A 22,364-nucleotide genomic window follows, 5' to 3' on the forward strand; every position below is an offset into this window, starting at 1 on the left:
CAAGGAAAATCATTTTATTTTGAATTTTTTGGGAGTAATTCTCATATAGGGCAAAAATCACGTGCTTACAAGTACAAGAACAAAAGAAGTAGGAGTCAGCAACAGTAATAACACGGCAACAACAGGTTCAGCAACACCGCAAAACCAGTAACAACCAGTAGAATAACCCAGCAACGGATTGAAAAATCAGCAATGCCAAAGTGCAGTCACAATCAAAGCAGAGAAGAGAAAAGATACGAGATGCAGTAGTTTCTGATTTTTGAATAACACTCGAAGAAAAGCAAACAGAATTGTTCGAGTGAAAGTTCAAATTGTCTTTCTCTTTTACTCTCGAAAACTCTCTCAAGTATAAAAGTATGTCAACTCTCAAGTGTAAAAAAATCTGTCAACTCTCCAAGTCTCTCTTAATGTTTTAGTTCTCTCAACTCTCTTTTTAGTCAATGTCCTCCCCCTTTCAAGTCAAGAATGACTCTATATATATAGCAAGACAAGTCTTCAATTCCCAACCCCAAATTATTCCCCCAATGGCATGCTTTGTTCCACTACTTAATGTTTTCTTTATTTTAAACTTTGTCCCCCATGCCTACATTAAATAAATACCACATTCCCAACCCATTACAATATGTCCCCCATGCCTACATTAAACAAGTACAAGATTCCTCCCCATTATGTTTTGTCTTGTCCCCCATTATATTAAACAAGTACATCAAAACCCCACCCCATTATATTTGTCCCCCATGCTTAACATAAAGAATCAAAATAATGTTTAATTACCAAACTACCCCTCCGATATTATTGCAATTACCATTCTACCCCTGAACGGATTGCAATTTACCAAATTACCCCCATCAGCTCTAAACACTCAATTAATCATAACTTGACCAAAATATAGCTAAGATGAACAATTTCTCAACAATCTTCAACAACAAATCATATGAACACGATGAACAACACAACTCCAAATTAATGGAAATAAATCAACCACATCGGGAACCAATCCTGGTTAATTTAGACCCTTAATGGATGAACAAAGATACAACAATACAAACAACAATATGCATGATTCAAATTAAATCAACAAATCACAAACAAACATAAACTCACATTAAATCACTAGATTTAAACATGAACTTCAAACAAAGATGAACATGAATTAAATCTGTTTTTAAGCAACAAACATGACGGATTCTAACGACTCAAACAACATTAATAATTTCTGGAAAATACATAACAACATGAAACAAATTGAAGAAATAATTAATTAAATTTCAATTTGAATCTAACAAACATTAAACTAACAAATATTCACTTAAACAATAATACAAACATGAAATAACATGAAAAACAATTAATTAATCTTTCATTTGGAATCTGAAAAATTAATTTAACAAACAACACATGAACATGAACTAAAAATTAATTCAAACGATAAACAAAACAAACATTTGCCGATTTTAGATTCGAAAATATCAAAGAAAAATACGGACAAAATAAAACTCAAAAACTACTAACCAGATCGAAATGAAATATGTACGGACTGTTTTGACGAACCTCGAATGGGAATGAATCTGTCCGGATTCGACGACGAACTCAACGACGAACTCACCTTCCTTGTAAACTTTGACGAACTCAAAACGACGCTCGATGACCTCGACTAAAACTCAACCGAGCAGCTCGTCTGAAGATACAGCAGCTGGAACGAAGGAGAAGTGATGAACGGAAGCAGCTGGAACGAAAGAGAAGTGATGAACGGAAGCAGCTGGTTCGTTTGGAGACTGGCCATGGTTGTTCGATGAGGCAGCAGCTGGACGGCGAGGTTGAAACAGAAGTAGCAGCAGCCGGAAGTGAAGAAGAAGGTGGAACTGGAAGCAGTAACACGTTTGGAACGCGACGATGGTGAAAGGGAGTCGACGGACTGTGGTCGTTGAAACAGAAAGCAGAAGCAGTTGGTTGAGGGCAGCCATGGACGACGAGCAGCTGTTCGTTGAAGGAGGATAACGGAGTGAAGTAGCAGCAGCTCGGAGCAGACGACGCAGTGGGGAGACCATGGATGTCGAGCTCGAGCTTGAAGGTGGTGGAGGGTTGTTGGTGCTGCTTCCATGGATGAGGAGATGAAGAAGACGAAGCAGACGCAGCGAGGTCGTTTGGTGTGGCTATGGAGGTTCGCCGACGATTGTGTGCGTGTGTAGTCGTTTGGACTGGGGTGGTGGTGGTTTTGTCGAAGGTGTTGGAGGTGTGAGGGGTGGCAGCCATGGTTGGCTGAGGTTTGGAGATGGTGGAGTCTTGGAGAAGAAGAAGATGGAGGGGGCGGGTATTTTTGTGTCTTTTAGGGTTTTTTGGAAAAATGAAAAATGAAGAATAGGAAGGGTTAGGTCATTTTGGGGTTAATGGGGCGGACCGGGTCGACCCGATCTGAAGTGGACTGGGTCATGGGGAAGATTGGGCAATTTTTTGGGCCTTTGGCTTACAATTGAAGAAGTGGCCCAATCCGATTTTCTTTTTGTATTTTTGTTCTCTTTTCTTCTTTTATTTTCTAAAACTAAATTATAAAAGTACTTAAATTATTATTAAGAACTAAATTAAGTTATAAAAGTGCAAATTAACTTCCAATAATAATTAACGCACAATTAAGTAATAATTAAGTACAAAATTGTTCATTTGGACATTAAATGCTAAAAATGCAAAAGATGCCTATTTTTTTTAATTTTTGTAAAACTAATTTAATTACTAACAATTGTAGAACTAAATCCTATATGCAAAATGCGACATATTTTTATTAATTTAACAAATAAGCAAACACAGACAAATACAAATAATTATCCAAAAATATCACAAAATCTCACAAAATTGCACACCGAGGAAAATTATTTTATTTTGAATTTTTTGGGAGTATTTCTCATATAGGGCAAAAATCACGTGCTTACAAGAGAGATATTAAAATACTAAAATACTAACATTCTCTCACTCATTTTAATACTAAAATATATATAAGAGAGTTTACCAGCTGAAGGAAGACTATCATGCATAATGGAGGTGTGCTCTGCATTGGACCTCCACTTAGCAAAACAATGATTTTTACTCCAGAGTCAGTAGTGGTCTCAGACTTGAACTATAACTGCTTTATGAAAATAAATTATCACTACTTACACATAATAATCAAGGTGTTGACGTGAGTTTTATTAGCCAACACATTACGGCCTTGTGCTATCCTAATTTTCATGAGTGTTTTTTAGAATAAGCCCAATTCTAATAGGAAGCGGCCTACTTCCACACTCACATATGTGAAATATGTTAAGGGTGCTCCTGTAACTCTAACACCCCACTCATACGAGCTACAGATTTTCATTAAGAGTTAATAACACTCAACCTCGCAAATCATTTCAGGATAAATGCATTCACACCATAGAAATGGAACAATAATAAATGTAATAATGCATTTCAAACCAAGCCATCATATGATTCGTTCTTCCCATTGAACCTGGTTATAGGATCTCTAGTCCCCAGGTTGGGTTTTCTCATACATGACTTATGAGTTTATGGGTTTCAATCTCATCTCCCTCGATGTACTCTAGATCATTTCTCTTGCCAAGGCCTTAGTCAGTGGATCTGCAACATTATCACAAGATTTAACATAATCAATATTAATGGTACCACTTGTCAAATATGATCTCATAGTACTGTGTTTTCTCCTTATAAGTTTGGATTTACTGTTGTCATGACGGTTTTGTACTCTACTAATTGCATTGGTGCTATCACAATGAATTAAAACAGGAGGAATTGATTTTTCAAAATAAGGAATTTAAAATAATAAATCTCTCAACCAATTTGCTTCCTCACTAGCTGAAGCTATAGCAATTAGCTCAGCTTCCACGGTAGAGTGAACAATTATTGTTTGCCTTTTCGATTTCCAACAAATAGCACCACCTCCCCAAGTAAAAATATAACCTGTAATAGAACAGGAATCACCAGATAAAATGTTCCAATCTGCATCAGAAAAGCCTTCGAGTACAGAAGGATATTTTTTTATAAAATAATCCATAGGTTTTTGTACCAAGTAAATACCTCATAACTTTTGTTATGGCATGTGCCAATATTCATTACCTGGTTTGCTTGTAAACCTGCTGAGTACTCCTACTGCGTATGCAATATCAGGTCAAGTGCAATCAGTCACATATTCTCAAGCTTCCAATTAAGCTAGCATGTTTTTTTTTTTTGATTTATCACATCATTGTCACTTTGTACAGGAAATAAGTGAACATTTAAATCAAAAGGAGTTACAACATGCTTGCAATCAATAAAATTATATTTTTTTAGAATTTTCTCAACATAATGTGACTAGTCAAGGAAACTTGCATCACATATTTTAATAATTTTTCATTTCAAGAATAAAAAATTTCTCACCCAAATCTTTCATGTCAAAATAGCTACTAGGCATATTTTTAGTTTCTCCAATAACATTCATGTTAACGTCAAAAATTAATAAATCATCAACATAAAGACAAATAATAATATGTGAATTATTCCAAGACTTATGATAGATGCAACCCGTCACACTTTTTGATTTAATCAACTTTCATTCATGCATAAATATTAAAAAATTTCATGCAAGATTATTTTTACCCCCAGTATTTTTAGAGTTATGAAAATTCATAATCATAAATAAAATAATCACAGAGTCATAAAAATATAAGGTAAAAAGGCTTTACTTTACTCCGCTTGAGCTAAACAAGTAGAAAAGTTTTTACCTTTCCGTCTCATGAAGAGAGTGAACTTCTATCTTGATATCCGCTATGTTTCAACTGCATAAAAAATTGAATCTCCTTAAAAATTATTGGTGAAAATACAATTACAGTTGAAAAATAAAATGAAGAAAATAAAATATCTTCAGGCTGAAGCGCAGATATCTCGCTCTCTTTAAGGAGATTCAAGCCCACTGCAGCAAAGTCTTTACTGGTCTAGCAGTAATCCTCTTGACTTGTCTCCCTCAGGATACAACAGCCCGATCACTTCGTATGACTCGAACAAACTCTGGATAAGTTGTTGAGTCCAAAGCTCTACCAAGATAAACATCTTCCTTCAGCAAAGATAAAAACTAGTATCTTCTTCTTTTTTCACAACTTTAACCTCACTTTATTGAAACACTCTCAATTATTTTTTCCACCATTATGGAAGAAAGACTCCTATGTATAGGTATAAGAATTCTTCTTTGAATTAAATTGGAAGAAAATGGATAAGTTATGAAATCACGGAGAACATGAGATAATTAGTATGTAATTAGTGGTTGAACATGGGAGAAGAGTTGCAAAAGAGTTACGGCAATTTTATACATCATGAAGTAGTGGGAGTTATGAGAGTTATGACCATTTTCTATATTACGGAGTAGTGAGAGTTATGCCATATTTTATTTTAATATTAAAATGCTAAAATACTAACACTATTCACTTGTCACATCTCATTCCCCTTTCACTATTCTCTTGTCCCATCACCATGTTCCTACACTTCATTTTTTTATACACATACAAGCACATACATAAGAGAGAGGAGATTTTTAAAAAGGGGAGTGAGCACAAAAGATTATAAAAAAGACTAGGAGCTGCTAAGAACAAAAACCGCAACAACTTTATAGCTCGTTTGGCCAAGCTGCAAAAATAAGCTTATTTTGAGAAGTATTATTTTTCAAAAGTGTTTTTCTCAAAAGTACTTTTGGTGAGAAGCAGTTTGTGTTTGGCTAATTAGTTTGAAAAGCACTTCTGAGCAACAATTAGTGTTTGACCAAGTTTTAAAAAACTGCTTCTAAGTGTATTTTTCTCAAAAGTGTTTCTCAAAAAAGTATTTTTGAAGAGAAGCTACTTTTTCTGCTTCTCCAAAACTGCTTCTGCTTCTCCTCAAAAACACTTTTTTTTTCCTTCCAAAAGCTTGGCCAAACACCTCAATATTTGGCCAAAAATGCTTTTGGCAAAAAAAAAAAATATTTTTGACCAAAAATAAACTTGGCCAAACAGGCTATTTCTTCTTCACAATTTTATCACACAAAAACTTTATCAACTCATCGTCATCTTCACCTCCAAAAACACCATGTAAAATCCCATTAAAGCAACTCTTTATTCACATTTAACAACTCCAAATATTAGCCAAAAGTTGGCCCAAATATTAGCCAAAAGTCTCCATCATTACCAAAGTAGATAAAATCACCCCAACCCTGACGAATTTCCAACGTGGCAATGAGGCCCATCACTTAAACTACCAAAATAAGGTTGCCACATGTCTGGTCACATGGCTATCTTAACCCACCTTTTTAAATCAACCTCCCTCCTTTCCCGTTTACCTCTTCTTCTCTTTCTTCTTCATTAATGGCTAGTTGGCTACCTCTCCTCTTTCATAAAACCAAGAATATATTTTTAATGATAGAGAAGGAAAGCTGGGCCAACATAAGTTAACAAATATTATATTAAGTAAAGCAATCATAAACATACAAGAATATATCATTAATCCCCTTCTCTTATTTTCTTTTTCTTTTTTCCAGTAATCGTTTTTTCTTCTCTCCAATTTTTCGTTAATCCTTTAGGTGCCATAAATTGCGTAGAGGAGCGAATAACTCCTCCATTACCTCAAACCTTCCCACTCTCTCTTTTTTTAGTCCTTTATGTGCCATGAGTTGTATCCTCGCCGTCGACCACCACGACAAAAGGTATGAATCTGAAAATTTTATCATAAATCTAGTAATTTTCAAACAATATAGCATCATCACCCCTTTTTTTTTATCTATATCTATCTGGTTGTCGTTTTTGATATCGAAAAAAACTTTGATTTCGCCTATTACATGATTGATTCTTGTGATGAAATAGGTAAAGAAAAAAGTTGTGAAATAGATCTAAAAGAAAATGGCTGAAAAGGGTTTTAAAAAACAAAGTACGATAGTGGCCGAAAATGGAAAAGAAGAAGAACATGTTGGTTGTGGTGGTGGTGAAATGGAGAAGACGAAATTAGATGGAGATAATTTTCTTTTTTTCTTTTTTATTATTTTTCACTGGAGCAATGTTGAGCTGAAATTTCCATAGTCTAACTTGTGGGTTCTAAGAAAGAGGAGAGATAGCCGCTAGCCATTAATGGGCACAAGTCTTTGGGTCAAAGAAATAGGCACATGCCTTTTAAAATTGGGAATTTTTCATAAAACACCAGCTTTTTTGTCTAATTAGCTATTTATAGATATTATTTGCTATATTACGTGTTATAGATACCTTTTATATTTTTATACAATGTATTTCATGTATTTAAGTTGTTGTATTCATTAATACAACTAAAAATATAAGCGTAAAAACTGGAATTCCAGCTAAGTTTGACATGTATTTAGCTGTATTCAAGCGACATTAACATTAAATACAGTAACGTATCGGCGCTAAAAACGGAAGGAAATAAAATCATATGATATTCTCCTAATTTAAGTCAACGAACTAAAACGATCCCTCATTAATATGTATTTGAAAGATACATAATAAAGATTATAGTTGAATAAAGAGAAATACATATGAATAATACAGTTGAGTAGAACTGTATACAGTTGAATACAACAAAATACAACTTAATTCATCTAAATAAAACACTTGAATACAACAAAAATACAATTGAATACAGCTGAATAAACTCTTGAATGCAACAAAATACAACTAACTTCTGCTGAATAAAATAGTTGAATATAACTAACTACAACTGAATACAGTTGTATAAAACACTTGAATACAACTAACTACTGCTGAATAAAATAGTTAAATACAACTGATTAAACCTGAATACAAGTGAATACAGCTGAAATATACATTCGAATACTAAGATTTTCTATAGGGTGTAAAATTTCTTAAATTAAAATTAAACTAATAGGAGTGTCGTTCTTGGTTTTGCTTTCTAACTTCTTCGTTAGCATCGCCAAGGGGTAAAGCTTCAAGCTTTTACCAGCAAAACTCGCCAAGGGGTAAGAGACTTCGCGAGTGATTTCAACGATCTCTCTTTGTTAATCAATGCCTTTCGCTCTGATTTTGCTTGATCGAGCTCGAACGTTTTTTAATCTTCGAGCAGTAGCACTCGAATGACATTCATTTTTAAAGTTGTTGTTGAAGTTGGGAGCCCGCCCATAGAACAGAGGCATACATTTCAGTCTTTAATTTTCAAGCATTGAACTTGGGAGCCCGCCCAGATAACAGAGGCATACATTTCAAGTCTTTAATTTTCAAGTATTAAAATTGGGAGCCCGCCCAGATAACAGAGGCATACATTTCAAAATCAAGTCAGAGGACAATAAAACAGAGGGTTACAATAGGAATCCCCAGCAGGAAACAATAAAATTCCCCGGCACCGGGAAACAGAAGGTTGCAACAAGAGGTCACAGTACAAACTCAAGTACATGTGTCAAAAGAAGAAAAGCACCGGAAGAAATGCAAGCAGACAAGGAAGCAAGGCAACAAAAACAAATTGTACTCTAGCCTAGCTTCTTGTTTTCTTTTAAGCATGGTGTAACAAGGAGATCGGTAAGCAGTGGTAATAGCATGCAACAACAGTAACATTGCAGTCCCACGGTAGTCCCAGCTACCAAAACTTCCCGAACTACATTGACCTGATTCCTGTTTAGCCCAGGATATGTAGGAAACCTTTGAAGCAAAGGTTCGGTCAAATCTTTTTCAAAAAATGCTTCACACGGAGTACTCGGATGGGCAAAAATCGCTCGCTTTATCTTTGCACGAAAACCCTTCGTGTCTTCGGGCAAAGAGGGGCAGCTGTAAGCACGTGATTTTTGCCCTATATGAGAATTACTCCCAAAAAATTTCAAAAATAAAATGATTTTCCTTGGTGTGCAATTTTGTGATATTTTTGAATAATTATTTGTATTTGTCTGTGCATGTTTATTTGTTAAATTAATAAAAATACAAAAATATGTCGCATTTTGCATGTAGGATTTAATTCTACAATTGTTAGTAATTAAGTTTGTTTTACAAAAAAATAAAAATTACAAAAATAGGCATCTTTTGCATTTTTAGCATTTAATGTCCAAATATACAATTTTATGCTTAATTATTACTTAATTGTGCGTTAATTGTTATTGGGAGTTAATTTGCGCTTTTATAACTTACTTTAGTTCTTAATAATAATTTAAGGATTTTTAGAATTTAGTTTTAGAAAAATAAAAGAAGAAAAGAGAGCAAAAATACAAAGAAAAATCGGATTGGGCCACTTCTTCAAATTTCAACCCCAGGCCCAAACAATTGTCCAACCTTCCACACGATCCGGTCCATTTCAAACCGGGTCGACCCAATCCATAACCCAACACCCCCTATCTTGCATTTTCAAAAACAAAACAAAACAAAACAAAAAAAAACCCTAAAAAACCCTAAACTCATCCCCCCCCCTTCTCTTTCTCTCTTCTCCTTCACCATCTTCAAGCTCCACCATCACCTCTCATGGCTGCCATTTACCCTCCATTCTCACGTCCAAATGACCTCACTTCTTATTCTTCATCTTGAACTCCCTTCACCATTGTTAAACAACAACAAATCCGACCACAACACAAACACACACACGCCCAAAACTCGCCGGAAGTCGTCGAACCTCCATAGCCACGCCAAGCGACCTCGTTGCCATTGCTTCATCTCTTTCGTCAAGCTCGAAGCTTGCTCGACATCCATGGCTGCTGCTACGTCCAGTCGTCGATGACAAACATCTCGTCGACCTTGACCTTCTCCAAACAGACCCAGCTGCTTCACCGCCTCCTCGTCGCCGCTGCTGCGTTCTTTTCTCCGCAGTATTGCTGTTTCTCTTCTTTCTACCATGGTTGTTGCTGTTTCTTCCACCCTCGTCGTCGCTCAATGCCTCGCCATGCTTCAGTTCCCTCGTCGCCTTCACGTTTCTGCTTCCTACTGCCTCTGCGTCGAGCAAACGACCAGCTACTACTGCCTCACCAACGTTCATGCTGCTTCATCTTTTTCGTTCTTCGTCGTTGTTCTGAACCGGTTAGTTGGTTTAAGTTTCAATTTTGTCCATATTTTTGTTTGATATTTTTCGGATCCAAAATCGATAATGATTCAATTCTTGTTTTGTTTGTTCATCGTTGAAATAATTTTCTAGTTTGTTCATATGTTTTGTTGATTTAATTTTCAGATTCAAATGGAACTTTGATTAATTAGTTTTTCAGTTTATTTCATGTGCTTTTATTTTGTATTTTTGTAGAAGAAATTGTTAGTTTAATTTTAATATTGTTAGATTTAGTTTAAATCATTTGAATCCGTCATGTTTATTTAATATGGATCTAATGCATGTTTATTCTTTGTTTGAAGTTCATCCAGTAATTTAATGTGAGTTTATGTTTTGGTTTTTGATTTGTTGATTTAATTTGAATCATGTATTGTGTTGTTAATATTGTTGTTTCCTTGCTCATCAATTTTTTGGTCTAAGTTAACCAGGATTGGTTCCCAATATGGTTAATTTATGCACATTAATTTGATGTTGTTCAATTTGTGTTCATGTGATTTGTTGTTGAATTGGTTCAGAAATCGTGTTCATGTGATTTGTTGTTTGAATTTATTTAGAAATTAGTCATATTGGCTATATTTTGGTTAAGTTTGATTAATTGATTGGTTATAGCTGATGGGGTAGTTTGGTAAATCGCAGTATGTTCAGGGGTAAAATGGTAATTGCAATAAGGTCGGAGGGGTAGTTTGGTAATTGAACATTTTGTAATTCTTTATGTTAAGCATGGAGGACAAAATGTAATGGGGTGTGGGTGATATAATTGTTTAATATAAATGGGGGACAAGACATAATGTAGTGGAGGGGAATATGGTAATTGTTTATGTTAGGCATGGGGGACAAGATGTAATGGGGTGGAGTTGATATATTTATTTAATGTAGTGAGGATGAGTGGGAAGATAATGAGTTTGGTAGGAGAAAGTGTAGTTTTATTAATGGATTAAAGAGTTTTGGATGGGAAATAAATAGAGGAAGGGGATCAGATTTTAAGAGGACAGAAAAAAAAACGGACAGATAGAGAGAGAGAAAAAAAAAAGCTGAATATTTAAGAGAGAAAGAAAATTCCGAAAAATATTAAAACTTTCAAGAAAAAGAAAAGAAAAGAAAAAATACAAATAAAAAGGAGCTGGAAATTAGAAGAGAGAGTAGTACACACCTGATAAATATTCTGATATACGGGTTTAGAAATTAAGGATTAAACATTAATTAGCCTTTCAAATCTGAAAATTCCCTTGGTTTCTGTCCGTTGTTTGTTGTCGGTGTTTCTGGATTTTATTTTGATTTTCAAATCTGTTCCTGGGTTGTTTGTTGCTGGGCTATTGTTGCTGTGCTGTATTGTTATTACTGCTGCTGATTCTCATCTTCATCTTCTTTTGCTTCCAATATCAGGTACACAACTGACACGCTGGTTATTGTAAACCGAAATATGAAGCATGAATACGAAAATGAAGAGTTGAAATTCTAAATTTAATTTAATTATATTCTGAATTTTATTTGTATGTATAAATTATTTAGCTTGCAAAAATCAGAATCATGTAGCTATTTAATATATATAGTGGAACATCCGACGATAGCTTAACGGATGAACTATCTATATATTGCCTAAAAATAAATAAATGGTGTAGTAACTCCGCCTAGTCCAAAAAAAAAAAATCAAACGAATAGGCCATTTAGGAACTTGGTAGGAATATTGTTTAGTTAAATAATATTGGTTAATTTCAGCATGTAAATGGTCTAGGATTAAAATTAGATTGCTAAGTTTTTTTTTTTAATTTGACAAACTGAGAACATGCCTAGTATAATGTAACTAAGTAGTAACATGTGAATAAGACGACCCAGGTCTAGTTTTATGTCATACACGTTGGGCCTGGGCCCGCAGTGGCAACGGACTGTCCTGTTTGCATCATTTTCAGATTTTATGAATCATATTCGAAACCCATCTATAACAACTCAAGCATGTAAATAAATTAAGACATTTTCTCTTTTATTTTGTAGAGACAAATTTAATAAGAGAAAAATGTAGGCATTTTAGGACTGTCCTTTAAAAATAAAATGAGATGAGCCTCGCCCAATAAAATGCACCAATTGCGGGGCCCTCAATAAATGTTTATTTGAATATTTAGAATTCAGGATGAACTGTTTAGTGAATTCCACGATCTTATCCAGAAATAATAATACGCTAATTGCTTTAGGCACGATTTTAATAATAATACATTCTTAAACACGGGTGCGCATTTATGCGACCCAAATCCAAATCCCAAAACATTGAATAAAAAACGTTCCAGATCACGGGTGCATTTTATGTGACGCAATCCAAAGACATGTTTTTAAACGATGTTCACATTCTTTTAAAAATATAATAATAAAAGCGGTAAAGAGTTAAAAATTTGCACATGAGCTCATAATTGTATAAAAATCAGATATTTAAGCCAAATATGACAGTTGAGCGACCGTGCTAGAACCACGGAACTCGGGAATGCCTAACACCTTCTCCCGGGTTAACAGAATTCCTTATCCGGATTTCTGGTGCGCAGACTGTAATATGGAGTCATTCTTTTCCTCGATTCGGGATTAAATTGGTGACTTGAGACACCCTAAATCTCCCAAGTGGCGACTCTGAAATAAATAAACAAATCCCGTTTCGACTGTCCTTTAATTGGAAAAAACTCCTTCACCCCTCGCGGGGCGGAAAAAGGAGGTGTGACAACCGTATTCAATTCAACTGTATTCAAACAATACAAAATCATAAAATACAATGATATTCGACTGTATTAAAAAAATACAGATCTTTGGAATACATAAATACAGGTAAAAACATAATGTTTTTATATAAAAATACAATGTATTTGAATGTATTTGTACAGAATATAATGTATTTGTATCATTGTATGTGACTAAATAGCAAAGAAGAGAAGAAAGTTCGTCGGAGATAGCATTTTCTAGTCAAGAAAAATACTGTAAATATTGTATTAAAATTAAAAATGGAGACAAACAAAAATCCAGTCCTAAAATCTTCTCGAGCGTAGCCATGGCCAGATCTGTTCACCTAAGAGGATGAGCCAATAGTGGATGATGACGCCGACGACAATTTTGAGGACGACCACGATGATGACTCCGATTATTCTGTTGATTTGAGGGAGAAGAGAGAGGATTGAGACGATTTTGCTGATTTTGGGTAAGGTTGTGCACGGATCGGATCAGATCGGATTTAGCACATTTCAAATTCGAATTTCGGATTCTAGAAAATGTAATCCGAATCCGATCCGAATTATATCGGATTGGATCGAATTTTAAAGTTTGGATCGGATCGTATTTCGGATCGTATTATTATGCCTCAAAGTTAAACTAATATGTATATTTTCTTTGTAAAAGAGACAATACATTAAGAAAAATTCATGTTTATGCAATTATATTGGTACCATCTAATGTCTCTCTATCAATAGGACAAAGATGCAACTGCAACAAAAGTAGCAATATATTTAGGGAGAGCTTTGATGTCTCTCTATCAAGAGGACAAAGACGCAACCGCAACCGCAACAAAAGTGGCAATATATTCAGGGAGAGCTTTGTGACCATTTGTATTTCGATTTGTATTTTCTCTTCTCAAAAGTTTCATGAATTCAGTTCATAATGTAATAAATTGCACAATTAATTAATTAATTAGGAATACTAAAAGTTTCACAAACTCCAAAGGTGCGAGATACATTTATATTATTTAGTGCTTTTACATATTAATATTGAAAAAATAATGTCTTTTTTAAATAATCTAATTACGGTAACTTGAATGTCAGTTACCACGAAATGCTTATATTATATAATAGAAATAGGCTTACGGTCATCGGTAATGAATTGAGTAGCAATAGTTTTTCGAATATAATTGCTACACGATATTGAAGGTAGAATAATAAATACAATACTCAAGTTTGCATAGACAATTTCGAAGAAGTCCAAAGGCCTTATTAAAAGTTGGTCATCTTAATGGGTCCCCATTCTAATTTAAATTTCTATTTATTTTTTATTTTCATTGGAATGTATATTTACCTCTTTGTACATAAATATTGTTGGAATATTTTTTTTAATTGAAGGGTAAAATCATCACTCAGTCTTTGATGGGTAATTTTGTAAATTAACTTTGACTTAAGGTATTCACATTTATAATATAGTATGATAGTTGGTCACATGTACAACTACTAATTTAAAATGGGGGATAACATCTTCAATATATAATGGTCTTCCTCTTGTTTTTCATTTTTTTGGATTTGGGAGAATTTTCATATCTGACTTAATGTACAGACTTTTGCCAAATTGTTTGGATCATTGCAATTCTTAACAAAAATTAGTCAGACATTTGATCAAAATTATTTTACTGAGTTTCCTAACTGTTACTATTGCTATGCTAACTGAAGTTGCATATTTTGAAAATAATAATAAAGAAGATTGACTTTTAATTGAGTGTCTTACTGATACTACATGGTTTCAAAACGTAGATTAATATGACATCCTTGCAGGGGCGGAGGTGGTGTATGGTTTACGGGTTCGGACGAATCCAGTAGCTTTTGCCTAGACCTTGTTTTATATTAGAAAATTCACTGAATATTTATAAATATTTAACTGCGAACACAGTAACTAACTGAGCTATGAGTTCGATGACAGATTCAGAACCCATAAACTTTAAATTCTGACTCCGTCTCTGCATCCTTGCATATAACCAACATTTCGATAGTTCTACCGTTTGAGGTAAACAATGCTCGTTATCTCATAGAAATTGTTTTATCAGAATCACTTTGGTACTATAGAAATAGAGTATGTTGTAGTTTGACATTCTTGTCCCTTGATATTGCTCCTGTGAACGCTTTATTTCAAGCAATCTTGCATGACAACTGAAATAGAACTGACAAATCAATGCATACCAATTAATAATTTAAGAAGATATGATTTTCAATGGATAATAAGAGTCTTAGTTATTCAAAGAGACTTAGTAAAAAAGTTTTAAAAAGAAAAACAAATAAAGGCCTTCCATACTAGTATTTGATAACAAATCAAAGGCCTTAATTTGTTTCATCTTTAAAGTCTTTTACTATCCTATTCGAATCACTAAGACTCTTATTACCCATTGAGAATCAAATCTTGTTAAATTGTTAATTCATATATTGGTTTCCATACTCTATTTCAATTGCCATTGCAACTGAAATAAAGCATGCACAAGAGTTTTAATGCCGATCATACAGGAATATCATACGACAATTGATGTTTGATTATAATTATATATTTTTAGTGCATTATATATCTTACATTATGGTGCTTTAATGCTAAATTGTACTATATTTGTGCTTAGTTGAGTTGAATTTATGTGTAGGTACTTTGAAGATGAAATTGTGAGCAAACTAAATTTTATGTGTATTTTATACACTACAATAATAAGCTCATGATTTTCTAATGATTAGTGATGACTGAAGACATAATGATGGGGTGATGATTAAAATAAGAAAAGGGAAACAAGAATTGAAAAGGAAGAATACATGAAACAAAAATAAGGAAAGAAACGTGAAGGCATTACTTGGAGAAGATGAAAAAAGCAACGAGAAAGAAAGCAAAAGTTAGGTGAACCAGCACTACAAAGACAAAGAATGAAGCAGCGAAACATTTACAAAGAAGCGACAGGCAACGAATTGAATTTGGAAAGCGCAAGAATTCATAGCAAAAACGATACTGTATTGTGCGCCAGGGCGAGGCGCTGGACTGGACGCTGTGGTTTGTGACTTTCCCTAGTTCGCTTGGGATATGGTTATTTCGACCCTGCACATTCCAACAGTCCTAAACCTATTTTGGAGGAGGAGGACGTTTTTTAGAGTAGCTTTTAACCAAGGGAGGCACAGAGAGGTCGGGTTTCATCTTTTCTTTTACCAAACTTAGTATTTTTTATGTTTCTTTGTATGATTTGTTGTTTTCATATCATGTCTATGTGGAGCTAAACTTCACGTTCTAGGGTTGTGGTTCTTTCATGACTATTGTTATTCGAATATTGATTTTGATTTCTTAGTTTATCGTATTGGTTTATTTATTCAATCCCGCGCTTAATTATTTGATTGCTTGATCACCAATTGAATACTATCTACGGATCTAGAATTGAACTCGAAAGTGAGAATTCTAGATTGCATATAAGATTGAGTAGAGCAAGTTCTTGAACCTGGGCATCGAGGAACAAATTCGAGGTTAGGATAGGCATATACCTAATCGCCTTGCTTGATTGATTTACAGGAATTATAAATGTGTTCTTGTTGATTCTAACTGTTACAACCCATATCCACATGTGTTAGTTCATGCCATATATTAGTTAACATAAATCCAAGAAGGAATTATCTTTGAGATGATAAGAAGTCAATCCTATTGGTCTTAAGTGATACAAGAGTGTATAAGGGTGATTAACCAATATTAGAAGTTAAACGAATCAAGGATGTTGTAACTCGTATTTTCAGGTAATCTAGCGGTGCTTAATACACTCAAGAGGTCATTTATTAAGGTATTTTAATCATATAATATCCGTATCATAAGTCTTGAAGTCAAACGAGTTATGAAACAAAAGTCGACAAAAGTTGTCGCAACTTAGGTTCATAATTTTACTTAAACATTAGGTCAAATGTTTCTAATCTTTTCTCATAATTTACAAGGAATTACGGGGTGATATACCAACCAAATTAAAGATATATGAGTCTAGTTTCCAACGCATTAAACCGTTCATCGATACGATCTCGGAGTAGAGAGATATTCGCGTTTTCGCGAGACTGCGCCAAGCACCTCTCTATGGGGCCCACTAAGTCGGTTTAAGATATTTGGACTTATATAGGATGACCACAACCCGTTTTTAGTCATTTCTTTTCACTATTTTCAGAACTTAGAACCCTAGGAACATCCTCTCAAGGTTCTCTCAAGATTCAAGACCCAAAAAAAGGGCAAACAACACAAATCAAGTGTCGGGAATTCCGTGGCGCTAGTAAGTCTCTTGTTCTTCTTGTTGTTGCTCATTTTTGTGTCGTTCCAACTCGTGTGGGAGGTTGTTTTAAAGGGTATATGTTCTGTAAATACTCCCTAATGTTCTTAATATTAATCCTAGGTGATTTCAAGCCTTCTAAAGTGATTCTAGTGCCGAAAAACACTAATTGATCGCTAGTTTCATTTTTTTGTTGTTGTGGCAGCATTGGAGGGATATTTCTTGGAAATTTAAGGTCAAATTGGAGTTGTTCTTTCTGTATAAAGGTAAGGAACCTCTTACTCTATATGTATTTAAGATTATCCAAGTTGCGGCTAAGCCATTGAAGCTAGAACTTGTGAGATATATATCGAAAGGTTTGGTAGTAATGTTATTGTTTTGTGGACTGTTTTGCGTTGTTGTTGGGCTGCGTATTTTACTACTATCTTGTGGAGTTTTGGAGGAGGAAGGGTGTGGGGAAACACCATATATATGTAGGGTTATGGGCTGATAGTTATTCGTAACATTTCCAGATTGTTTGACACGACTACGGTGGTCGTCGTATGTATGGAGTGATTAGGCTGTGTGTGGACTATATTGGGAGGCTCAATATGTTTATTATTGATGTTGTTTGGGCTGTTTGGTGACTATTTTGAATGGTGTGAGGTCATATATATAGGGGAGGTGCTGCCCGTTTCATCGTAAAATAGGTTGTGGTCGATACATAATAGTTATGACGCTTAAATGATAACGATAGTATCGTTTCTCTTATTGTAGACTAAGGAGTTTTGACAATTGCATAGCTTGAGATTGGGGCAGTATATACAAGGTATGTGAGGCTATCCCTTTCCTTCTTTTGCACGACTCCGATTGTACATAATGTAATGAACGAGCTTCCAAAGATACTCTACTCTTAGAAGCTAGCAGTACTTACATTGTTTTCCCTCTTATGGAACGATTGATGTTAATGTTGCTTCTCTTATTCTTATGTTATCAATGTTATTGGTACTTCCTGATTCTTATAAGGTTCATAGTGAAGAGTTAGTCCTAATAACGTGTACAGAGGATACCGACCTTACGTCACTCCGAAAGGTTTAGAATGTGATTCCATGAGTCGAGCATGCATTATATATATGTATCTATTTTACTCTACCGAGCCACGCTATAGTTGGCCGGGTACGGCACCTATTGTGCAACCACTGATCAGTTGGGTTTTACCGAGCTCCACGTGGCCGGGTACGATTCTACCGAGCCTATTATGGCCGGGTACGATATGATGATGATGATGCCCACAGAGGCGAATGCTTTAAAGGTTTATGTATTTATACATATGTATCATGCATTTCATGTAAGTAGCCCTCAGAGGTACTAAGATGTTACAGGTTGTATATTCTCTATCCTTGCTTACATTACTGATCGTATTTATGGTTCCTTGCCTTACATACTCAGTACTTTATTCGTACTGACGTCCTTTTATTTGTGGACGCTGCATGTCGTGCTGCAGGTCCTGATAGACAGGCAGGTACAGCTCCCCCACCACAGTAGATCAGCGGTGATTGGCGAGATCCCTTCTCCGGACTTGCCTTGGTCTTGGTATGCAATTTTTGTTATAGACATTATGGGTATGTCGGGGCCCTGTTCCGGCTATGTTGCAACACTTATGTTCTTTTAGAGGCTCATAGACAAGTGTCGGCTCATGTATAGTTTGGTATGCCTTGTCGGCTAGTTTTTGTTGTATAGTCTTTCATAGTAGCGTGGTAGCTCATACCTTATATGTAGTTTCTTGATTGTCTGGTCATCCCCTGCTATGTATGTTCATGCCGTCATATTTTATTGCTGGTTGTCCATGATCTAGGTCTACCATTTATATTGATCTCGTCAGCCCTAAAAGATAATAATGAAGGTTAGATGAAATGTACGTTGGTGCTCGGCAAGTGTGGTCGGGTGCTAGTCATGGCCCTCCAGTTTGGGTCGTGACAAACTTGGTATCAGAGCAAGTCTGTCCTAGGGGTTGTCTATGAGCCGTGTCTAGTAGAGTCTTGATTATGGATGTGTAGCGCGCCACATTTATAATCAGGAGGCTACATGACATCTAGGGTTGTTACCTTCTTCCTGAATCTAGATCGTGCGTAGAGTTGAGTCGTAAGTGTTTGTCTCTAATATTCACCTTGTTTTTTTCAGTGATGCCTTCGACTAGGAAGCAAACGATTAGTAGGCGGCTTGATACAGCAGCGGGAGAGGGTACCAGTCAGGTGCCCCAAGTCAGAGCAGGACAAAGTGAGGCTCAAAGTGAGATGCCCTCTCATACCTCATCTACTCCATCTCCTCCAGAGGATATTAGAAGGCACCCAGCGCCTCCAGTTCCTCCGTCTGGCACTCCAGACCAGGATATGCAGAGTGCTTTGCAGTTATTGACTAGCTTGGTAGCTGCTCAGGCTCAGAGGCAGAATACAGGTGCTGCTGAGAAACCAGTTAGTACAAGAGTTCGTGATTTTATTAATTTAGACCCTCCAGTGTTTACCGGATCAGACCCCAAGGAGGACCCACAGACTTTTATTGACCAGGTTCATCGTACACTTCGGGTTATGCATGTTAGTGATACAGAGGCAGTAGAGTTGGCTTCTTATCGGCTACGGGATTTAGCGGTTCTCTGGTATGATAGTTGGGAGAGATCCAGGGGTCCGAACCCTCCTCCAGCTGTGTGGAAGGAATTTTCTGAGGCCTTTCTTCGTCACTACTTGCCAGTTGAGATACGACGAGCTAGAGCTGATAAGTTCTTGAACCTTAGACAAGGTAATATGAGTGTACGAGAGTACAGTATGCAGTTTGATTCTTTGGCAAGGTATGCTCCCCATATGGTGGCCGAGATGAGTGATAGGGTGCATATGTTCGTGAATGGGTTGGGACCACATCTGATAAATGAGTGTACGACAGCCTCCTTGGTGGAGGGCATGGATATTTCCCGTATTCAAGCTTATGCCCAGACCCTAGAGGATCGTAAGCGCCAGCAGAGGGCAGTTAGGGAGCAGGATAGAGGCCAGCATAAGAGGGCGAGATTTGCAGGGTATTCTGATGACTTCAGAGGCCGCATCAGGCCACAGTTTTCGAGGAGTTCGGCGCCACCTGTAGCTAGTGCTCCTCCACAGTTTCAGAGGCCTCGATATGATCGATCCTATTCTGGTCCAGGTCAGAGTTCGCGGGCATCTGGCTCGCAACATCACAGGGATACTAGTCAGATGAGACCCCCAACACCACATTGTGATCAGTGCGGCAAGGCCCACTTTGGACTGTGTCGTCGAGGTTCTGATGCATGCTATTCGTGCGGGCAGCCTGGCCATATGATGCGGGATTGTCCTAATAGAGGAGGTGATGGTATGGCTCAGCCGACTGGATCTGTGTCTGGTTCTTCCTCATCAGTTCGACCTCCAGCACGGGGTTTTCAGCAGTCGACAGGTCGTGGTAGGGGTAGAGGTGCAGTGCCGAGTTCGAGTGGTGCTCAAAATCGAACCTATGCTCTAGTAGGTCGACAGGATCTCGAGTCGTCTCCAGATGTTGTTACAGGTATTATATCTGTATTTTCTTATGATGTATATGCGCTGATTGATCCGGGATCTACATTATCATATGTTACACCCTTTGTGGCTAATAAGTTTGGCATTGAACCTGAATTGATAAGTAAACCCCTCGCGGTATCTACTCCGATAGGAGATTCTGTGATTGCTAGAAGGGTATATAGAGGTTGCACTGTGATGATTTGTAGTCGTCAAACCTCGGCAAATTTATTTGAGTTAGAAATGGTTGATTTTGATGTGATAATGGGAATGGACTGGTTGGCCTCATGCTATGCAAATGTTGACTGTCGTACGAAGATGGTTAGGTTCCAATTTCCGGGTGAACCCGTCATTGAATGGAAAGGGAACATTGCTACACCGAAAGGTAGGTTTATTTCCTATCTTAAGGCAAGGAAAATGATCTCAAAAGGTTACATTTATCATCTCGTTCGCGTTAGGGATGTGGAGGCGAAACCGCCTACTTTACAATCAATCCCTGTGGTCAACGAATTCCCAGATGTTTTCCCAGATGAACTCCCAGGCCTTCCTCCTGAAAGGGAGATTGAGTTTAGCATTGATGTGTTACCTGACACTCAACCGATCTCTATTCCTCCATACAGAATGGCCCCGGCAGAGTTGCGAGAGTTGAAGGTGCAGTTGAAGGACTTGCTGGATAAGGGCTTTATTAGGCCTAGCACTTCACCTTGGGGTGCACCAGTCCTATTCGTGCGGAAGAAAGACGGGTCGTTACGGATGTGTATCGACTATCGACAGTTGAATAAGTCTACTATAAAGAACAAGTATCCACTTCCAAGAATTGATGACCTGTTTGACCAACTCCAGGGTGCCAAGTATTTCTCCAAGATTGATTTACGTTCAGGGTATCATCAGGTAAGGGTTAGGGAGAAAGATATTCCAAAGACGGCCTTCCGGACAAGATATGGGCACTTTGAGTTCTTGGTGATGTCGTTCGGGCTAACAAATGCCCCAGCAGCTTTTATGGATCTCATGAATACTATATTCAGGCCCTATCTTGATGTGTTCGTGATTGTATTCATTGATGACATTCTAGTGTATTCTCGTTCGGAGGCGGAACACGCGGGCCACTTGCGGATAGTATTACAGACGCTTCAGGATCGTAAGTTATATGCTAAGCTCTCCAAATGTGAATTCTGGCTGAACTCAGTAGCATTCCTTGGCCATGTGATATCTGATGAGGGTATTAGTGTCGACACTCAGAAGATCGATGCAGTAAAGAATTGGCCGAGACCTACAACACCATCAGAAGTCCGCAGCTTCCTAGGGCTAGCAGGATATTATAGGCGGTTTGTAGAAGGATTTTCCTCTATATCATCACCATTGACTAAGTTAACACAAAAAGCTACCAAATTCCAGTGGTCTGACACTTGTGAACGTAGTTTTCAGGAGCTGAAGAATCGATTGACATCTGCACCAGTGCTCACTCTTCCTGAAGGAACAGAAGGTTATGTGGTATATTGTGATGCCTCAGGTATAGGTTTGGGGTGCGTATTGATGCAGCATGGGAATGTGATTGCTTATGCATCAAGACAATTGAAGAAGCATGAAAAGAATTATCCAACCCATGATTTGGAATTGGCTGCAGTAATATATGCTTTGAAGATATGGCGGCACTACTTATACGGCGTCCATGTTGACATCTACACAGATCACAAGAGTTTACAATACATCTTCAAGCAGAAAGAGTTGAATTTGAGGCAGCGTAGGTGGCTTGAATTATTGAAAGACTACGACGTCGAGATATTGTATCATCCCGGTAAAGCCAATGTTGTGGCAGATGCTCTCAGCCGTAAATC

At 36.7% G+C, this 22,364-nt stretch overlaps 1 long non-coding RNA gene across 1 annotated transcript; it reads left to right on the forward strand.

Moving 5' to 3' along the window:
• The first annotated feature begins 6,308 nt into the window (after positions 1-6,308).
• On the forward strand, positions 6,309-11,577 carry LOC138886919 (uncharacterized). Its single transcript, XR_011405876.1, has 2 exons — positions 6,309-6,688; positions 11,401-11,577. It is a non-coding gene; the product is annotated as an uncharacterized lncRNA (long non-coding RNA).
• The last annotated feature ends 10,787 nt before the right edge of the window (positions 11,578-22,364 follow it).

This window comes from Nicotiana sylvestris, chromosome 3 (assembly GCF_000393655.2).
Source record: "Nicotiana sylvestris chromosome 3, ASM39365v2, whole genome shotgun sequence".
NCBI classification, from domain to species: Eukaryota; Viridiplantae; Streptophyta; class Magnoliopsida; order Solanales; family Solanaceae; genus Nicotiana; species Nicotiana sylvestris.